Below are 21695 nucleotides of genomic sequence, written 5' to 3' on the forward strand. Positions count from 1 at the left end.
TAGTGTTTTCCTTCAAAAGTTTATATAGAACCTTAAATTAATTAATAGGTCTAAAAATATTGAAACTAATATTTTCCTAGAGAACCTCATCCAACATTTAACTGAAGATATTCTGCCAAATAATAAGGATTGGTTTCTTAGTCCTCTGGGCACCCCAGAATCCAGAACAATGTATGACACTTGCCATCTCTCCATATGTGTTTGTAGCAGGGAATAATAAATGTGGGTGTCAATGATGTCTGTTTTACTTCCTTTTAAATAAAGAGAAATCACTGGTTGTATTATTCTGAATATCAACTATATTAAGTTTAATAAAAATCAAGCCCTTTCTCTGTCAATGCTTCCGATATAAAATTATTTCAAATACAGGAAGTCTGTCCACTTTTAAAGGCAGGCACATTGCTGCATTCAAGCATTAAATTCTGCAAAAATTCATTTTAAAAGATACTTCAAATATATATATTTGAGACAGTGTCTCTCTTTGTCACCCAGGCTGAAGTGCACTGGTGGAAGCTCACTGCAGCCTTGACCTCCTGGGCTCAAAAGATCCTCCTATCCCAGCCTCCCAAGTAGCTAGAACTACAGGTGTGCACCACCACGCCCAGCTAATATTTTCTTTTTTGTTATTATTGTTACAGACAGGGTCTAACTATGTTGCCCAGGCTGGTCTCAAACTCCTGGACTCAAGTGATCCTCCCGCCCCAACCTCTCAGAGTGCTGGGATTACAGGTGTGAGCCAGCATGCCTGACCCTCAAATATATTTTAAAAATCCAAATTCATGATAACAAAGGCTAAAGGAGAACTTAGATTTTCTCACTATGCTATTAAACAGAGAAAAATACATCTTTTTCTGAGGTTATAGTCTTGTTTTCACCATTCAAATAAGGTGGGCTTTTACTGTATGTGTCCTCATTTATATACACACACACACACACACACTCTCTCTATATATATATATATATATGCACATACAAACATACACACATACATATATATATACAAACACACAAACACTTACACATGTACACATACATTCATACCTTATATGGCATTATTTTATTTAACAATCCGTGGCTAATAAGTAGTTTGAAAAATAAGTTTTAAAGGCACTTAGATACATTTAAACATGATAACAATACAGAACGTTGCTGAAAGCCAACCTGTTTCAGATACACTATCACTATCCATGAGGGTGATATCATGGAGATAATTATGAGGAGACATTGTCCCTGATATTGTCAGACTGACTGAATATGCCAACCCAGTGTTACCATGACCTAGGTTATGCATTTACGATTTGACAGAAATTTGCTGCAAATGTGCATGTTTCTTTATTCCTCTGAGGACCACTGATTTTGGTGCAGGATGTTAGAATATAAATATATATCTATTATGGCTTTTGTATTTTCTTAAGCACCTGCAAATTACTAAAACACGTTTTGTGGAATGTCTAGACACTGTCCTTATAAAATAGTATGTTGTCAAGAAAAACCTAAGATCTCAAACAAGTGAAAAGTATAACTTCAAAGGTAGACAAGGAACAAAACTAAGAAAGCAAATGCCCTACATACAGGTTTAAAAATATAGGCCAGGTGCGCTGACTCATGCCTCTAGTCCCAGAACCTCAGGAGACCAAGGCAGGAGGATTGCTTGAGGCCAGGAGTCTGAGACCAGCTATGCAACAAAGCAAGACCCCGTCTCTCCAAAAACATTAAAAATTAGCTGGTTATGGTGGTCCTTGCCTGTGGTCCCTGGAAGCTGAGGCAAGAGGATCACTTTGGCCCAGGAGGTCAAGACTGCAGTAAGCACTGATCATGTTACTACACTCCAGCCTGAGTAGCAGAGTAAGACCCTGTCTCTAAAAACATTAAAAATAAAACTACAGATTAATTAAAATCTTAATAGAGACTTCAGATAATATAAGTAAGCAAGGAGATAGGTACTGTGAAGACATAAGGATGAGTAAGAATTTCCATTGCTTTGGTTAACTTTAAAGGAAAGCAATGTAGTGTGTCTATAGATACCAAGAGAGAAACCATGATTATAGGAAAGAAAATCAACAGCCATTTATCATCTTTTTTGTTATTTTTCATTTCTAAAATAATATTTATTGTATTTTTTCTTATCAAAAATGTGACACACATTTCGTATTGAACTTTCAGAAAATACAGGAAATCATAAAGGAGAAAATAATGTCACCACTGGATATGACCAGTGTTAACACTGAAATTTTTCAAACTGTTATTATTTTACAAACACATAATAAATATATCTCCTACTTTCAATAATTAAATTCAATGCATAACTATTTTAGATAATTTGACATAAAAATGAGTGATTCATTAAAAGTTTTGGGATTATTTCACTTATAATTTTCAATCTTATGTATACACAAACCACAAGAACATTGATTCTGAGATGCTTGCCTTAGAATTTCCCATGGTAACATAAGGAGCCAGGTGGCATTTTCTTAATTTAAATGTGATTTGGACTATATAAGCCCAAGTTTCTTGATGGAATTCAAATCTGCTTATGTGGTTCCATACATTTTACATATTCACTTTTACATAAATGAAATCACACTTCCAAGAGAAGTGTGATTTTCAACTCCCTAGGTATTAGTAGGGGACCCTTGGCACTTTACCCCATGCCTGCCCAGCACTTCACCCCATGCCTGCCCAGCACTTCTCCCACTTCTCACCATGTAGCCTCCCTGCTGATTCCATCACTCGACCCCATGGCACCCACACATGTACAACTCACAAATGTGGAAACAGTAGCGGAAACACTGGTTCCTTTTAGTGCTTGTCTGTGCCCAACTCAAGAGTCACTGGACAAAATGTTCCCCTTGGCTCTGCCCCCTATCCTGGCCTCTGATGGATGGTTCTGAGTAGCAGTTTATAAAGCTTCTCAGGGGATAGTCCCACAGATTTAAGCAGTTATACTTCGGGATCACATATCTGTATACTGGCATTCCTTCATTTTCTAGTTCATTTCTCTTATTCCTCACTCCTACTGTCTGGAATTTAATTCCCTAATTAAGTTATACATCATAATAATTTTGCCTCAGGCTCTAATCTCTGGCTAGGGATTAATGTATGACAAGCAGGTGCAAAAATGTTTGCATAGCCATGGGACTTACTGGTCTTGCTTTTAAGATTAGAAGCAGGTGGCCTAACAGCACAATGAAATGGACAGTTATATCACCATCTTAGCTTCCAGCTCAAGGAAAACTTTTATGCTTTGGGGAGCAGGCGTCTATACTCCAAAACAGGGTTTATGTGTTGAACCAATGGCATATATATGATACGTTACAGGTCTTGAATGCACAGGTCTGGGAACCTAGGGATAAAGGTGGGATGGGCTCTTCCCACCAATACTCACCATCACCCATGTGTGGAATTTGTATTTCCTGTCCCCACAGCTTTACACCCTGCCATAGAATATTGGGTTCCCAGGGAGGGAGATACTGCTTCCACCAGCAGACATAATCATGTTCCAACTGAATTTTAGATTCCTCACACTTGTGGACCAACAGGTAAAGAAATTAGTTACTGTATTATGAGGAGTAACCAACCCTGAGAGCTAGCATTTCTGCTACGCGATGGGGATGGGGAGGATTATGAATGTGGGGTGATTCACTGGGAATCTTTTGGTGCACTGTAATAATGGTGAATGAGCAACTGCAGCAGTTATAGGCCAACAAAAGCAAGGCATCTAAAGGTTTAGATTTCTTGGGGATAAAGATGTGGAACTACCCAGCAGTCAACCCACAAAGATTGGTGTCCAACTGATGTCCAAGAGCAAGAAAAAATCTAGAATAAATGGTGTGGCAAATTTATAGTGAATATCAACTACAGTCTTGAGGTTACTTGCAACGATGAAGACTATTAGCTGTTTCACTACCCTTCTTGCCTGAAGTCTTTTAGAGATTATGACAGGCCACTACACTGAAGGGGTTACTTTGAGAATTCAAAGTGGTGAGAAGGATATCTTATACTCACAAAAAATAAAGGTCTCTTATGTAAGCTGGATATTTGACTTCATGCCTCTATTTTTTTTTTTTTTTTTTTTTTTTTTTTTGAGACAGAGTCTTGCTCTTTTTTGCTCAGGCTGGAGTGCAATGGCGCAATCTCCACTCTCTGCAACCTCCACCTCCCCAGTTTAAGCAATTCTCCTGTCTCAGCCTCCCAAGTAGCTGGGATTACAGGTGTGTGCCACAACACCCAGCTAATTTTGTGTTTTTAGTAGAGACGGGGTTTCACCATGATGGCCAGGCTTGTCTCAAACTCCTGACCTCAGGTGATCCGCCCATCTCGGCCTCCCAAAGTGCTGGGATTACAGGCGTGAGCCACCACACCCCATCCATGCCTATATTTCAACATCTCCTCTCCCACCATGAGCTTCCTATTTAGGCTGAACCACCAGACCTTACTCAGTATCCATACATATGCAACCCAGAAGTGTAAGGAAATTAACACTCTGTGCATGGGCCTTTAACCAAAAGGAGCTAGAAACTGGCTGATAAGTATTTCCCCTTTCTCTCCTACAATGGAAGGTCTTGAAAGGTAGGTTACTGCCCTTGTGGAACAATCTCCTGAGATTAAGTAATCCATCGCAACTACTAGCAGCTTGCTCAGTAATGTATCATTTTATCAGCTTTACCTGCTTTTCTGTTTTATTCCCCTTACTATTCACCCCTTCTCCTTAGGACTACACTCTCTAGTAAAGGAATAGCATATATACTCTCCAACCCATGTTCTGCCATAAGGGGAAAGGAGACTAAGAGAATATAAAAGTATTTTCAAAAATCAACACAGAAAAGATAAACAATATAGTAGAAAAATGGGCAAAAGTCTGAATAGGGGCTTCATAAAAGAGGAAATACAAACAGTCCTTAGACATGAAACAGTGCTCAACTGTCAGTAATCAGAAAATCATAAGTTAAAATGTCAAGCAATGTCTCAAAATAGTGTGATATGGCAAAGATGTGAGGTAATGGAGACTCTCATACACTATTGGTGGGACTGTAAATAGGTATAACTTCTTTGATTAAAAGATACATTTTATCAAACGAAGCAAAAATATGCATCCCTATGAGCACCAATCCCTCTTCTAATCACCCACCCTAGAGAAACTCTTGCACGTGTGCTAGGTTACAAAACAAGATGTTTAGAGCATAATTATTTCTAACAGCTAAAACGTGGACACAAGCCAACTGGCCTTGAGCAGAACAGAAAAATAAATTGTGATAATATTTTTACAATAGAATACCATATAGCAATGAAATAAAAGAACTAGAACCATGCTCAAAACATGAATAAATCTTAAAAACTTAATTAGACCAAAAGAAACAGATCAAAATATTACACAATACATAATTTCACTTATATAAAATTCAAAATGGAAAAAACTATATTATTTAGAACTGAACTCTTAGTGGTAAAAGTATAAAGCAAAGCAAGGAAGCTGATCACCATAAAAAGGAAAGGGATATGATTAGGAGAAGGCCTGCCAGAGGCGTCTGGAGTGCTGGCAATTTCCCATTTCTTTTCCTGGGTGGTGATTTTGCTTACCAATACTTCACTAGGGAGCATATCTATACTTTATACATTTTTCTATAGCTATGGGGTTTTTGCAATAAAAAGGTTAGGATGTAATTTTTAATTTGTTTTTCATGAGAGATAACCACCTTTTAAACATTTCATCATCTCTAATGGTCATATTAGTAAACACTACAGATGTCTGAATGACAAACTTTTACATAAGCATTCAATCATTCCTTCCACCAACACTTTTAAATGTATTAAATATGAAACAGAATGCAAAAACATTTTGATATTTTGACAAAAAGTCAAAACAATATGACTATCATATTAGTAAACACATATATGTTTGAAAAGTAAACTTTTCTTAAAATCAAGTAATTCTTTCCATCACCATTGGCAGTATTAAATTCAAGACAGAATAAATGAAATCTACATTTTTCAAGATTTCATATAAACTATGATATGAAAGTTGCATTTTCTTTTAAAATATTAACCAAAGCTTTTTTTTTTAATTGATCTCTTCCAAACTCTATATTCACAACTACAATCACCTGATCCCATATTATTAACTTTCTTTGGAACTTTGTTCCTATCCTGTCTCATCTGGCTTGATTCACTCCCCTATCACCTTAGCATGAGCCGTACACTCTAAGCAGTACACCCTATTCAGGTTTCTCCCAGTAGCCTGTTTACACTTTTGGAAGGAGAGAAGGAAAGTGTAGTGGTTTTCTCTCGATGGGAAACTCTACCTGACATAAGAAAATTTTAAAAAAATTTTAAAAATGTTCAGTAAGGCCATTCTTATGAAAAGACCTAGTATTTCCACCAATCAGCAATCTTTTAACAAAGGGGTGATGGAATTTGATTACCTGTAATTTCCAAAAACTCTCAAGAACATACATAAGGATAAATGCTTTTGCTGAGGGAAGAGAGAGAAGCAAACCTACAAAAAACAATAAACAGCAGGAAGAAATGAACTTATCTAAAAACACTGAAAACTCTACTTCAAAGAAGTTCAACATTTAAGCAATCAAAAAGTTAGTTTCAGTAGCATTAGTAGCAGTTCTCTTTTTTTCTTTCTAATGTGCATCAGTTAATAAGCTCCCAACCGGCTTAGACTAAAATTTTATGTTCTATATTTGGAACTGCACTATTGGAAATAATACTAAAAATACATTTATAATATTAGTGGTTCAACAAAGTCTTTATAGCAGCAAAATCTGCGTAAGGTGAACTTTTTGATCACTGTTAGATACATAGCAAACAGCATGTAATTTGGGACCAGAAGAACTGGATTTGAGTCCTGCCCTTGAGACTTACACAGACATGTTATCTTGGACAAACATCTTGAACATTCTGAGCATCATTTGAAAGAGGAGCTGAAAAGGACTGTTAAGTGGAATAAAGTATGTAAAAGCTGTTATACAACTTACAATCATACCACATCACTGTTCATTATATGCCAATTTAATTTTATATTTAGTGTTCTAATTATATGGACACACAAGCAAAAATTAGCCAACTATACATTTTCAAGTAAAAATCATCCATATGGTATTTTGAGATCCTAAATGGCACAGCTATGCAACACTGGACAAAGGTTTACTCTCTCTGTAGCTCTACTTCTTCATCTTTAAGAAGATGCTAAGAATTACCTCAAAAGGGTGATTATGATGATGAAATGAGATAACACATGCAGGCTGCTCTGTACAAAAACCTAGAAACCTTAACTCTTAAATGTTGCTCTCATTATTGGAATATGGGTTTCACTGAATTTTACATACCTCCATTTTTTTTCTTACAGAAGTATGTTCCTAGGTCTACAACTTATACTTTGCATTTCGGTCATAGACCAATTCAGCCTCTGATCGATTCTGGTTAATGTCCCATTTATCCCAAGCTTGGGTGATGGCAGCATGATAGCAATGCTACTAACTGCAAGTCTATGAGTAATGAAGGGTCCTTCTCACCAGACTGCCAAAACTCACTATGGATTTACCTTATCAGAAAAATGGATGACAACACATAAATGCTGAAAGCAATTCCCTCAAACACTGCTCTGTCATCACATGGGAAGCTACCCAACAATAGAGCAGAGATTTACCTGCTGATAAGAAACACTAATTTTATCATTGGACCATAATAGCATTAGACAGGGAACATACGCAACTCACCATTAAGACGATGACCATAGAAACAAATACATATACCTTTATTCTAACAGCACAAAAGAGTTACAACTGCAGTCATAAATAAAAGAGAAAAGATATGAAGAATTATCCACATGAAAAAGCACAGATTTTGAATGAATTAAGAAATTACATCCATTGCAGCCATACTTACAGCATAGTGGGTGACATCACTATGTAGAGGAACCTCAGTTTTGGTAGCACTTTTAAGTGTTTATAGAAGAACATTTAGAAAAGCTAATAGGTTTTCTAATAAGTTGTGCTTATATGAATAAGCACATCGGAATCTATAAAAACATAAATTTAGTAGGATTCATCATAATGCACATGGAGATACATGAATATCTCAGATGTGTGTGTATGTGTATAGTTCATTTCCCAAATCACATATAAGCTGTTCATTAGTATATTTCTTCCTGCATATTCTGCAAAGTAGAGTACTGTTTTCCTTCTAGTATACCATGATCACTTTAAGACAATTTTCATTTGTGTCGATTCCTTGGAGTAGGGCTTTATTTTTATGCTCCAGTCAAAAGAACAGTATGTGATATAATTCTTATTTTAGTGACAGACATTCCATATGCACCATGCATGAAATGTTGAAAAATTAGAAGTCATCCAATATTTCCAGGATGCATAGCATATGACATAGTGATAGTTTCTACTGATTTACAGTTAGGTTCCATGGGCAATTTTGTGAAAAAGTGAGTTTGTCATAATTTTAGGAGGAGATATCTCTTTTTCATGATTTAGAAAAAGATAAATAAATCAGGAACAAAAAAATTAAGTTAGATGGGAAATAAAAATATCACTACACATTTGCTTATTATCCGTGGGGATCAGAAATACTGGAAAGGCACTAGTAGGTTTAACTTCCAAATTAGTAAAAATAACATCAGGAAAAAGAAGCAATAATGCCCTCGGATAGCTCTCCCTTCCTTTGGACTCTTTTGCCTATTATGGGCCTTTAAACTTCAACAGTTCTGCCATGCTCCAGGAAAGCTCTTGTGGCTCTAAACTAAGCATCCTCATCAGAGGGAGTCAGGGAGGTAGAGCAAGAGAGATTATCTGAAGCTGTCATTCCGCCCAGAGCCAGACAAGGCTTCTTTCTGTGCCTGGGACCAAGTTTGTACAAGTCAGCCCTCAAAGGTTAGCAGAATCCAAATCTGAAGTGATAAGGAAGAAATTGGGAGATTCTGAGGAAAGCCATGATGCAGAGACCAGATAACTTTTTAGTTTCTTGTTAGTTCATCTTTATGTTTGTCATATTACCCAATACAGTGCCTTGTAATATCAGACTACCAATAAAGGTCTTCTGATTGAATATATTAATGTTTATTTGACAACTCCACATGGATACATAACTTTTAAAAATGTCAAAGCCAAATATAAAGTATTTGTTGCCTATGATCACCTTCTAGCAATCTAGATATTGAAAATCTTCTGGCTAATAGAGTGAATAAGGGAGATACAAAGGGTGTCATTTAAATAATTTATGATAGCAGATTTAAAGAAGGGATACTATAATTTTCACTTCACAGTTACCTTGTTATTAATTTAGTGATTTGTTTTAATTACATATTAAAGTTTCACCATATTTAAAATGTCAGACCTATTTTATGAAAGCCTCACAAATTACCTATTTTAAAACTTTAGGACACAATCCACATAAAATGATTTTTCAAGTGAAATAGAATAGCAAAGAAAAAGGAAACAACCTAGATGCTCATGAGGATAGAAACAGATCATTAAAATATGTTACATTTGTATATAGAATACTATTAATCAGTTACAATAAATGAACTACTTTAGCTCATCAATTCCAAGGTATGTTTTAAATTGATAGCATCACATACTTGCTGTTGAATAGACAGTAGGAATGCCTCTGTTGCCACTGATTAAGAATGAAAAACTGTTATTACTGATGGCACACTTGGACAACTACAACCCTGTAAGATTGCATGCAACAGATCATTTAAGAGTTACTTGAAGAATGAATATGAATTCTGATTGTTATTTGAAACCTTCCATTCACACCTCTGGACAGATCAAGCGTGAGCAACGAGACTGCCACAATGGCTATCAGCAGTTCAGAGGACATTACTAGGGATAATAGTGGAGCATTTTTTTTTTTTAGGCTGACTTTATTTTATTTTTTTATTTTTTATTATTACTATACTTTAAGTTCTAGGGTACAGGTGCATAACATGCAGGTTTGTTACATATGTATACTTGTGCCATGTTGGTGTGCTGCACCCATCAACTCGTCAGCACCCATCAACTCGTCATTTACATCAGGTATAACTCCCAGTGCAATCCCTCCCCCTTCCCCCCTCCCCATGATAGGCCCTGGTGTGTGATGTTCCCCTTCCCAAGTCCAAGTGATCTCATTGTTCAGTTCCCACCTATGAGTGAGAACATGCGGTGTTTGGTTTTCTGTTCTTGCGATAGTCTGCTGAGAAGGATGGTTTCCAGCTGCATCCATGTCCCTACAAAGGACACAAACTCATCCTTTTTTATGGCTGCATAGTATTCCATGGTGTATATGTGCCACATTTTCTTAATCCAGTCTGTCACTGATGGACATTTGGGTTGATTCCAAGTCTTTGCTATTGTGAATAGTGCCGCAATAAACATACGTGTGCATGTGTCTTTATAGCAGCATGATTTAGAATCCTTTGGGTATATACCCAGTAATGGGATGGCTGGGTCATATGGTACATCTAGTTCTAGATCCTTGAGGAATCGCCGTACTGTTTTCCATAATGGTTGAACTAGTTTACAATCCCACCAACCGTGTAAAAGTGTTCCTATTTCTCCACATCCTCTCCAGCACCTGTTGTTTCCTGACTTTTTAATGATCGCCATTCTAACTGGTGTGAGATGGTATCTCATTGTGGTTTTGATTTGCATTTCTCTGATGGCCAGTGATGATGAAAGAACTGCTCATTCATCAATACTTTTGATGGAACAGAGTATGGTACTGCTTGGAAAAACACAAGCATCCATAACTGAATCAAGCAGTGATTAAAGACTTTAACTCTGACTGTGAAGAGGTTTTTAGCATATCTTAACTAGTTTTTCTTATATTTTCTTTTCTATATGCACAGAGTACAATAGTCATAAATAAAGGATTTTAAATCTACATATAAGTCTAAAAGAGCTTCCAATAAGGGTGTCAGTTTAACTGGCAGTGGTTTTTGTTTTCTATCTCAGTGATACAAAAATACTGATAAGTCAAATACGATAGATCTTTATGCAAATCCAGACAGTCCCTGGTTTACAATGGTTACTTGACTTACACAATTTTGACTTTATGATGTCGTGAAAGCAATACACAACAGACTTTATGTTGTGAAAGCATAAAGTCTCTTAGGTAGAGACTCTATTTGGAATTTTGAATTTTTTTATCTCAATCTTTTCCCAGGCTAGCAATAAGTGGTACAACCTGCGATGCTGAGCAGCAGCTGAGAACTGCAGCTCCCAGTCAGCCACACGATCACGAGGATAAACAACGGATACTCTGCAGTGTGATGTGCTGCCAGGCGATTTTGCCCAACTGTGGGCTAACGTAAGCGTTCTGGGCACATTTAAGGCAGGCTAGGCTTAGCTATAATGTCCCATAGCTTAGGCGTATTAAATGTGCTTCTGACTTACTGTACTTTCAACTTGTGATGGCTTTATTGGGACAAAAGTCCATCATGAACTGAGGAGCACTGTACAACAATAGATCTCACAAGCATATTGTTGAAAAAAAGTAGGTTGTAAAAATATGCATACAGTATGATCTTATTTATACAGAAAGAACTTAAAAATGGTAACCTGTATTCTTGTGGCCACACATACTAGCAAGTCAAAATATAAAAAATAAACTGAAAGAAAACACACAAAGCTAATTACAGAAATTAATTTGATCCAGGAGGAGGTAAAAGATTTGGAATTAAGGGTCACAGAAAAATGTGACTTAACTGATTCACACAAAAAGTTCTACTTTTAAAATGAGAAATATATTCTTACAGTATTGCTATTTTTTCAAGCAATGTATACCTAGAAACACTAGCCAAGAGCAATATATATAAATATTACCCAGTGGTTAATTACCAGTGGTTAATGGGACTGTCAGTCTTTTTGTTTAATTTTCTAGCTGCAACTTTTTCAATTTCCCCATCAGCCCCCTAATTTAAGAGTAAAATAACAGTAGGGAACTGCATATACACTTGTATTATAAATGTTAGATCAAAGAATCAAGCATTAACTTGATTATGCCTCTATCAGAGTAGCCCGGTAGTATTAGCCAAACAGCCCCATATTTGCTTTGTCTTTTGACTTTCTCTTTGAGGAAAAACAATGCAATGAAGAAAAAATGCAATAAATTAGGAAGTCATTGCCCTAATTCCAGAAAATTTCTTGTCAATTTTAGATAATTTTTCATGAGACGCAGCCCATTCTTTCATCTTCTATCTTGATATATGTAAGTTATAAACATGGCTTTAAACTCTCATGAACTCGACTTCTTAAATCAAATGTTTATCCTTTTATCTCTTGATAATCTTCTCATTACATAACCCAAAGAGGCCAAAAAGATATCTCTGGATTATGCAGTAAAGAGGCTTAACCCCTTTCTCCTGAAATGCTATTCTTTTCCTTCTAGAGAAAAATGGATGATATGTGTGCTTTAAAATTCGGCATGGAAACACAGATTATGTTTACCATAGATTAAGGGAGAGGGGCTGGAGGCAAGAAATATCTAGGCTAGAATATCTTATTCTATGTACTGTATCACTTACAAGTGGGTTGCAAGAAAAACATTATTCTAGTTATATGAAGCTAAGAAGCGAATACAGGAAAGTAGGAGTGCAAAATCATTGGCAGAGCTACAGTAGCAGGCTTTAGGATAAGCCCTCCGGAGCAGAGCCTAGAATAGCACCACAGAACTGTCCAGCATGTCACCATCAGAAATTGTTGGATTTCTAGATCCACGAGTCTGGAAACCACCAACACCTCTACTTTAATAGTCTCCTGACACCTAACAAACGAGGGCCTTGCCTGCAGAATACTGTTACAGAAAACAAAGAAATATAACTTTCCACCACTGATTTGGCAATGTCAATAGCACAGCAGAAACATGGCCCCAACCTTCCTTTCTCCTCCAGATGTTATTTGAGTATATCTAACTAGCAGGGCCAAATCACCCCCAGAAACTCAGCAAAATCTAAAGAAGATTCCAAAAACTCCCCTGCTCTTCTCACTGTTGGTATCACAGCAACCATCCAACCATGCTAATATTCCATTAATATTCTGAAGAAGTCTATCCAAGCACTCTGAATTTTGTTCTGCGTTTTAATTAAAATTCTCAGAGGTCCACAGTGAGATTATGTTTCCTCTCTAGCCTGCTTCCTTTCTGGTCCTGGTCTCTGCCAATTTGCATGTAGAGCTCACTGTGTCACAGTTACCATCTGTTTAAATAACCCACATCTCAGAGATTTACACGGCTGCACGTGTCTCAGCAAACCTTTCAGTTTGGAGATCTAGGTCAGCTAGCCTAGATTTTTAACAGAACAGTTGGCTTTCCTATAGAAATAACTGTATTTAGAATTTTGGAGTGCTCATTTTTGTGCCAAGTTCTTGATCATCTGCATATATTTTAATTGTAATAAGGCAGCATGATAGAGAAGCAGCAGCATAGGTATTAAAGATAAGACCTCTGGTAGGTCACTTAATAACTAGGTTATGTAACTGGAAGACTTAGAGTCCCAAAAAATAATGTAAAAGAATTTGAGCCATTGCATTTTTGTCTGCCTTCTACAATATGATGTTTGTCCAGTGCCTTCAGAATGTTTTTTATATAAAATCTGTAATTTGCTAAAGCTGATTTTTAAAAGTAAGATGTTATCACTATTGCCTGATATTTTTCTAATTAGAAGATTCATTTAAAAGCTTGTTCTGTTTCAAAATAATCCCTCTTACTGTGATGCCTGGGGAATATTCTTATTCCATTAGTAAATCATAATCAGATATATAAAAACACATTTTAAAATATATTCTTGTTCTTGGTATGAAAACTGCCTTCCAATGTTTTTACTTACAAACTCTAACACACACATCAAATTGACAGGTGCTTCAGACATCTTCTGACCTCAATACTGCTGTGAATACTGGCTCTATAATGCTTCCTTCTTCCGAATGACCATGTCCCTCAATTCGCCCAATAAAAGCTCGTCAGGAGTGATCCTACCATCCATTAAACTTAGCCATTCCTAAGTTTCAACAATGCAAACATCATTTGTGGATTGCCTAACTAAGCATCAGACCCAGGGGCAGGCACAAAGGACACAAGGATAACTATTATTCAATTCCTGCCCTCAGAGCACTCAAAAACTATGGGTAAATAAAAATATACATACACAGCAGACACATACACACATATATACACTGTGTAGTACACTGCAAACTAAAAAACAATATAATGAGTACCATACTTTTGAAATAAAAAACAAAATGATTCGAAAGTCCAAGATAAGCAATAAATTAGCAACAGGAGTTAGGATTTGCTGAATCAATTGTACTTTGACACAAAGTAGAAGAGTTGTGTTCTATAATCAGTAATTATATCATATGAAGGGAAAAGATCACTCTCTGAGAAAATTTTACTCCCCGCTCCCTCTGGCACATCTGTGCTTTGTGGTACATCTTTGAGTATGTAGCATCTGACTTTCTCGTACATGGATTTGATGGCTCAGGGCCGGAGCTGATTGGCAGAGACAGCTGAGATCTGCAGAAGGGGTCCCAGTGTTGCTGTGATGACAAGCTCGTCCTTCCAAGTAGCTCAGTCAGGGTTGCTCAAATTGAACTACAGTTACAGGGCCAGAAACCCAGATCCCTTTGAACTTTGGCCTGGCCTCACTCTTTTCCTCCAGTAATATTCATCATTCTATCCTGACTTCTCAGGTCAGTATATACAATAAGCGCAATCCTATGACCAAATTTCCTTCAGATAAAAAATAATAATGGATCCAAACTAGACTTATTTTAGTTAATTACACAAGTACACCTCTCTGAGCAGGCCCTGTGTTGCAAAAACTCCAAGGGATGACATTCATACTAAGGCCGTGCTCCAGGGGGCGCCCTTGAGCCATACACCATTATAGTCTCTAAGGGTTGTCCCAGAGTGCGTATTGCGGTACCCTACCGCCATTGAGTTAGTGTGAGCCAATCTTAAGGCATTTTACAATCCTTTCTAGAGCTCTCTAGGGTTAGTTTTCCCATTAAAAGAGATCCGCTATATATGCATATTTTAAAAAGTCTTGTTATCACTGAAACCATCCCTTTTTTCTCTCTCTCTCATTTCTTTGGAAAGGAAAGGATGGAGTGGTTTCTTTGCAGGAGGCAAAAACCCAGTTTAAGATGCCTGGTAAGCCTTGCTTAGAAAATAACAATTATATCAGATTCACTGTAACAGACTCAATTGCTAAATAAAAACTACCACATTACACTTTGAACTTCTTTATATCAGGGATTTCTTCTCATCTGGTACTTTTGAACTGCACACACTACCTGGTGCATTGCATTTACTCCATAAATGTTTTTATATTTAGCTATAACTTTTAACTATTAGTTTATTCACATGAACCTAACAGGCTCTTTGTTTATAATATAATGTAGTATATATATTGTCTTTTATTTCTTCCATTAAGTTAAAGGTTTCTACAATTGTGAGTGACCTTTCCCAAATTATTTTGAACTATTTAAGCTGCACTGCAAAAAAACAAACAAGGCTGATTCTCCTAATTTCATAATGAAACTGACTATTGTATAAATCTGTGAAATGCAACATTTACAGGGATTTCAGTCAATGTCCATTTCCAACACAAAGGTAGGCACTCCCATGTGTCTAGGGCTATGCAGTGACTCTAAAGCTACGAAGCATTCTCTTCATTGAGCATTGTGCAAAGCACTAGAATTATTCCTGTAGGAGGGCAGCAAAAGGAAAACCCTTGCCTTTATGGACATTATAATCTCCGTTAAGAGAACTAATGCATACAGAGGAATGCCCTAAAAACATTATTACAGCTTCTGAAACATAAAGTAACAGAATAAGCTGACTCTTCAAATTCTACAACGGCAAAGTTCTACCAAATATTAACTTTTCTTCTTTCTCCAAGTTACACTGCATCCTGGCATTTTTAAATAATTATTACCCATGCCTGAGAAATGATCAAACATTACTTATGACAGTACTGAATTTAAAGTTTTTCCAGGATCACAGTTTTTATATTTATATACCAATTAATCCTTATAACACATCCCAGATTCTCACCATTAAGAAGCAGTTTATGAAATCATTTGGTCCCCTAAACATCAATAAAAGCAGAGATATTATAAAACATCTGGGCCAGGCACAGTGGCTCACGCCTGTAATCCCAGCACTTTGGGAGGCCGAGGTGGGCTGCTCATGAGGTCAGGAGATTGAGACCATCCTGGCTAACATGGTGAAACTCCGTCTCTACTAAAAATACAAAAAATTAGCCGGGCGTGGTGGTGGGCGCCTGTAGTCCCAGCTACTCGGGAGGCTGAGGCAGGAGAATGGCGTGAACCTGGGAGGTGGAGCTTGCAGTGAGCCAAGATAGCGCCACTGCACTCCAGCCAGGGTGACAGAGCGAGACTCCGTCTCAAAAAACAAACAAAAACAAACAAACAAATATGAAATGGTACATGCAGTCTAGAAGCCACTGATAAACACAAGAAATTGTGTATCATAAACTTAAAGAAAAAAAATGACTGAGTTTCATGACCAGCCTTTTAAAATTCGTAATTTATTTTTTTAACATCCAAAAACTATATTGGTTGCAAAGTAACATTGACTATATCTTTTCAGGGCTGCTGGAATTTATGATCTCTTACCAAAACTGAAGTAACTATAACTCTTATTATGGGAAACTTTGAAAAAGAGGTAAAAAGGAAAATAAAAATAAAATAGCTTCTAGTCTGTTGAAATTGCAACAAGCAACTGGCCAAATGAAACATTGCTTTTAATCCCAGAGAATCAGTTTCAGGGAGTTTCTGTGATGTATTATGCTTCTAATGCTTTATGACATAACGTGCCCACACTCCTCTGTTTAATTAAATGGATATTTTTCAGCCAACTGCTACAAGATCAAGCCAAAGACTTATTCCAACTCCTACTAGACTCCCGTGTAAGTGGTTGAAAGCCTGTGGCCTCCAAAACCACAGCTGACATCTCAAGGATTCAGATACCTCCAATATTCATGGAGCTTCATACGTTTTGTCTATAAAATCTAATTTCTCAAAATTTATCATCCATGTGTTAAAATCTTAATGAAAATTTGGTAAAAGATAACTTTTTCAATAGGACACTTTGGGCTATGTGAACACATCTCCTGAGAAATGGAAATTCAGTCAAGTGGGGAGATTTTCATTTAAAATGTGTAATTTCAGTCTAGCAAGATATTATCTGTGGCAAAGGAACAGCAATTTTAAGATCAAGTTGCTTATTGCCTTTGAAGGTTAAAAGGGGCCAAACTTTTGTGATCAAAAAGGATCATAGTAAATGATAACAGAAAGATGGTCAATATCATATTTTTTAAAAATTTTGGTAAGCTTTCTTCAGTCTTAACATCTCTAATGTTTAACAATTATTATGATAATTTTTTACTATTATCTAACTATTTAAGCAAGAGATGGGATCAAGATGACAAAATAAGAATTCACAGAAGCACCCCATCCCACCCCAAACCCATACAAATGACAGAAACACGTCTAAAATATAAAAAAATTCACAAAGCTAGTGGAAAACAAGGTATGACCTAAGTGAATAAGAAAGTATAAAAAATACTTTTTTAGATTTTTAGTTAATATATACACATATTTTTACAGATGGTGTTTTGTTATGTTGCTCAGGCTGAACTTGAACACCTGGGCTCAAATGATACTCCTGGCCTCAGCCTCCTCAGTACCTGGGACTACAGACACATGCCACCATGCCCAGCAGAAAATATTTAAATGACAGAATGCCAAAAGGCTAAAAACGATTTTAAATTAAAAAAAAAAAAAAAGTGGTGAACAGCCCCAAGATAGCTGCAAGCTTGCCAATTAGAGCAGCAGAGGTGGCCCACAGGCTAAGGGTGGTTGAAAACCAGTGTGCTCCAAAAAAGGGGAGAAAAGAGAGTTTAAAAGAAAAACAGAGAGACCTAGAGGATGGGTATAAATCTTCAAACACTTATGTGATAATAGTAGTTTTCACAAAACAGAGAATAGATACAGCAGACTGGTGGAAATGGATCAGTAAATTATAACTGAACATTTCTCAAACCTAAATATAAGCATTAACCCTCACAATCAAAGGAAAGAGGGATTTTAGAGGAAAATAAGCAGACACAGATCAGTTAATATTAGAATTAAACTGAATTGTCAATAATATTTGATACAAGAAGATGGTGGGACTATTTATTTAACGTCATGAAATACACCACTTTGAACTTAAAATTCTCTCTTTTTTTAAATTGGTATATCATAGTTGTACATATTTTGGGGGTACATGTGACTTTTTTATACATGTGTATGATGTGTAGTGATGAAGTCAAGGTAATTGGGATATCTATCACCTCAAACATTAATCTTTCATGTGTTGGAAAAAATACAGTTCTTCTCTTCTAGCTATTTTGAAATATGCAATAAACTATTAACTATAATTTCCCTACTGCACTATCGAATATTAAAACTTTTTCCTTGTATCTAACCATATTTTTGTACCCACTAACCAACTTCTTTGCATCCTCTAAAACCTAAAATGCTTTACTCCCAAGCTGTAATTCATATTTTAAAAGCAAAATAAAGACATTTTCAAGTATGTGGGATTCTAAGTCTATTACTCTCAGACACGATCTGAAGGAATCACTACAGGAGGTACTAAAGTACAATGAAAAATGATTATAAGAGGAAGACCAAGCAAAGATGTAATGGTGAGCAAAGAAACAGTAAGATGTATGATAAAGTGCAAATAAGTATGCATTGTAATTTTTTAAATTCCAGTAACAATTTAGAATTTAAATCACAGGTGCTATCAACAGGAGAAGTGTCAATAAAAGGAAGAAGAAGCGTTCTAAGATTCTGGTCTTGTTTTGGGGAGAATATAACTCATAGCATGCTGAGAATACAAAGTAAGAAACATTCTTGACTCAATAAATGGAAGCTGCAAGAACTGCACAGCATAGTGACCATAGTTAATAGTAATGTATTGTATATTTCAAAATTGCTAAGAAGGTAGATTTTAAATGTTCTCACAAGAAAGAACTGGTAAGTATGTGAGGTGATGGATATGTTAGTCTGATTTAATCATTCCACAATGTAAACATGTATCATAACATTACACTGTGCCCCACAAATATATACAATTATTATTTGTCAAATAAAAATAAAATAACATTAAGAAAAAAATCAAGAGCAACCATCATATTTCCTGGGGAAGGTTAGTTAGATATAACAATATACTGGACTTTTTCATTACATAGGCTTACAATTTTTTTTAAAAGAAAAGAGTGGTAGAACACTTAAAAGGAAGTGGACACATTTTAAGGAAGAAACTGATAGTTGCCTACTCAACAGTACTTTCTCCTTTTTCTTTTATAACAAACTTTAGATTTTCCCAGAGACTCACATTAAAAAGTTACTTCACATGTAATGTTGGCAAGGATGTAAGGAAACAGGTACTCCTCTATTGAAGGGTATAAATTGGTATAACCTCTTTGAAGGGCTATTTTTTTCTTTCCTATTAAAATTTTAAATATGCATACACATTGATCCAAAAATTTTTCTTATCCAAATCCACCCTGGAGATGTATATATATATATATATGCATGTAGACATATAAGAAGATGTTCACTGTGGCATTGTCATAATGTAACTTGGAAGCAAATGTCCATCAGAAAGAAAATGGTTTAACAAACTAAAGTTTCATACTAGTCACTCATTCACAAATATTTATTGAACACCAATTATGTGCCATTCACTGTTCTAAGGCCTTGGGGATGTATTAGCAAAAAATTATGAAAATAAACCTTTCATTCTAGGGGAGAAAGACAGACAATGAAGAAATAAATCAATTACATGTCAGGTAGTGATAAATATAAAGAAAAATAAAACAAGGGGAGACAGAGAGACAGGGAGACAGAATGGGAGGATACAGAAGTTGGAGAAGAACATCAAGGAACTTCCGATGAGGCTGTATTTGAGTAGAGACTTGAATGAAGTAAGGGAATGAGGCAAGAAAATACTGCAGACTGGAGCTTCTCAGTCAAGGAAACAGATGGGTCTGTGTTCCACGTGTTCCAGAAACATCAAGACACTGCCAGTGTGAGCAGAAAGGAGTGGGCAAGGAGGAGAATACAATGAGAGATGAGGTGGCCATACTCCATAGATGCCATCAAGTAAGAATTTTGGATTTTATTCTAAGTCTACCGGATACCACATAGATATTAAAATTATTAATATAAGTATATATGCCCTGGTATAAAGAGCCTGCAGGACACACAGACTTAACAAATTTGCAGAACAATACACACCTGTTAACACCTTTTATATTAAAAAGACACACACAAGACAAAGATAAAATGTTCTATGTGTATACATACATATGTGTGTATATGTGTGTATATGTATATGTATGTGTATGTATGTGTGTATATATGTGTGTGTGTGTATACACACACACACACACTTTTTAAAGCTGAAGGATAACATTTCAAAGAGGAAACATTAGTTTCTCTGGAAAAAAACCTGGAGCAGAGAAAAGTGGTCAAGAGGAATTTTGGTAAATCTACACACTTTTAAATTTCTTTATTATGAGAATGAATACATATATTATTAAATTAAAAATTAGACTAAAAAATAAAGATCATCTTTAACCATCCAGCAAACTTTTGTATACCTAAAGACTGGGTATTGTTACTATACTGTCTTCCAGATGAACACTTTGGAATCTTATAATCTGTATATAAATTGTTCAAGAGTATAATTACCCATAAAGATTGCCTTTTTCTAGACAACTGTATCTGCCTCTGTGAATGTGTGTATGTGCTTATATATATATATATGTATTTATGCATTTATATAAAACTACATAGCAAATGTATGCATTTATATCTAAATATATAAATACTGTATCATAAATGTTTGTGGCTGGGCCATTGGCATGAGATGATGACAAATATATAAAGTAATTAATGAGAAATCATAACTAAAATCATCGTGACTATTTGTGCAGAGATAACAGTTGTATAATTTTTTGACACAATAATGTGTCCAATATGACAATAGTTTCCAGACTTACAGAAAAGTGAATCAGTGAGGCATCCCTTTCCAACAACTCCTGAGTCAGGGAAGCACAGAAATAGCTATGGCACTTGTGTACCTTCCTGGAAATGCAATCCTTTAGAGGGATACTGATAATTATGTTGAAGGCATAGTCCCCTAAATTATATCTGAGTATATCAGAGTGGGAAAATAATGTACATAATCTGATGACTGGGTATCAATAGTCCCAGCAAATTAATTTTCTTATTGCTATGTAGTTCATAAACACTCTGTATAGAGACAAGGATTATACAGAGAAGTGATGTACAAGACTCTGCAGAAATATTGGTGCTCCCTCCTTTCTATCAAAGCATCTATTCTCAGAGGAATTTATTTTAATTCCTCTAAATTGCATTCAGATATTTTGCAACTTTGTTGAAATAGTTGAATAATTTTATTTACAATGCTTCCAAGTAATTATCTTAATTACAAAAAGTCAAATATGCCAACATCACCTAATTCCTAATTCACAGACACTGCCATAGTACACGATATGAATACTTAATATTCATATGAATGTTTAATCCAATTTTGTATGTGAATGTATGTAAGCTGTAGTTTCTCAAAATTATAGCTCCAAAATACAT

At 35.9% G+C, this 21695-nt stretch overlaps 1 protein-coding gene and 1 long non-coding RNA gene across 2 annotated transcripts in view; one reads left to right on the forward strand and one right to left on the reverse strand.

The window, feature by feature from the left end:
* LOC105471123 (calcium/calmodulin dependent protein kinase IV) overlaps nt 1-21695 on the reverse strand; it is a 254313-nt gene that overhangs the window by 181221 nt on the left and 51397 nt on the right. The gene's annotated exons all lie outside the window — the stretch shown is intronic.
* LOC105471121 (uncharacterized) overlaps nt 16850-21695 on the forward strand; it is a 33362-nt gene continuing 28516 nt past the window's right edge. Inside the window, exons 1-2 of the long non-coding RNA XR_980999.3 lie at nt 16850-16933; nt 20089-20183. This is a non-coding gene — a long non-coding RNA (uncharacterized lncRNA). The remainder of the gene's footprint in view (nt 16934-20088; nt 20184-21695) is intronic.

Source organism: Macaca nemestrina, chromosome 6 (assembly GCF_043159975.1).
Source record: "Macaca nemestrina isolate mMacNem1 chromosome 6, mMacNem.hap1, whole genome shotgun sequence".
In the NCBI taxonomy this organism is placed as follows: Eukaryota; Metazoa; Chordata; class Mammalia; order Primates; family Cercopithecidae; genus Macaca; species Macaca nemestrina.